The sequence below is a fragment of the Nematolebias whitei genome, chromosome 18 (assembly GCF_014905685.2).
Source record: "Nematolebias whitei isolate Nwh7 chromosome 18, NemWhi1, whole genome shotgun sequence".
NCBI classification, from domain to species: domain Eukaryota; kingdom Metazoa; phylum Chordata; class Actinopteri; order Cyprinodontiformes; family Rivulidae; genus Nematolebias; species Nematolebias whitei.
In genome coordinates this window covers 35,414,718-35,415,923 of record NC_056515.1, presented here as the reverse complement: position 1 = coordinate 35,415,923, position 1,206 = coordinate 35,414,718, and positions in this window count along the sequence as shown.

The following is a 1,206-nucleotide window of genomic DNA, read 5'->3' as shown; positions in this document are numbered from 1 at the left end:
TTTTTTTTTTTCTTCTTCATATTTTACCATGTATTACATTTGGTTTTATTATAAGAAAAAAAAAAAGTGATTAGGTTAAAGGTTTAACAATTGTCCCATTTTGTGATGATTCTGACCACAATCACTTGGTCTTTCAAAAAAAGAGCCAAATAATAGGAATAGCATAAATAAATTAGAAGTGGCCCTAGTTTATCTCTTCAAGGTGTTGTATATTCATATCACATACATGCATTGTTCTAACCTATAAATGCCATTATGGTAGAGTCAATGTGTTAGAGCAGCCATTAAAACAATAATGTCTCTGCAGAAAATATTAGAGAGGCTGTCCAAAGTTTGGCCTGTGCCACATTGAGCTTATGTGGGAGAATGAACCTCAAGCAGGTATCTCAGCTTACCTTATGCTGGCTTGTGGCCACAAGGGAAAAGCAAATTCCCACCTTTATCCTGGGAGAGGCAGGTACTAGAAGTCACCTTGATTAAATTTGCTGTATATGAAAATGGGGTTATGCCTATTGGGAGCATGTGACAAGGGTTTATAAACCTCATCTTTCAAGACCCTGTGAGAATGACTTTAATTTCCTTCTTTTTGTTGCAAGTTGTATGTCCCCCTCTGTCTTTTGTCCCAAGAGGCCTTTGTGTGTCAGGATCAATACAGCATTTTCATCTGGTTACTGTCCTTTCCATTCATTCACATTGTAAGATTCAATTACTGTCTTCCAAAACAAATTCTCGCATGAATCTTTTTTTTTTTTTTTTTCCTCTCTCTCTCTCTCTCTTTCTCTTTTCTTCTTCTCCTGTTCTGGATTTTCCTAACATTGTAGGGCACTTCAACAGTCTACTAAAACAACATAAGAAGATGTGTTGTCTAACATTTACACTGTTCTATTTCAAGGCCAACGCTGTAACTGCAGCAAAAGGCGGCGCTACAAAGTATTAACGCAAGGGGGCCGAATCATATCGCACGCCCCACTTTTCAGTTTTTGTCCATATTATTAAAGAGCTAATACTGACAGCAATCAGAAAGTTTTCTGTGGGACTCAGCATTTAGAAACCAAATGTTGAGGCACCATAGAAAATAAAACAAAAACCCTTATGATATGAAACTTTCTTACATTACATGATGCATTACTAACTAATCTATCCCTGTGCTGTTTCTACCCTAAGTCCCTCGGCGTCTGACTCATCCTCAAAATGAGTTTGTGGCAA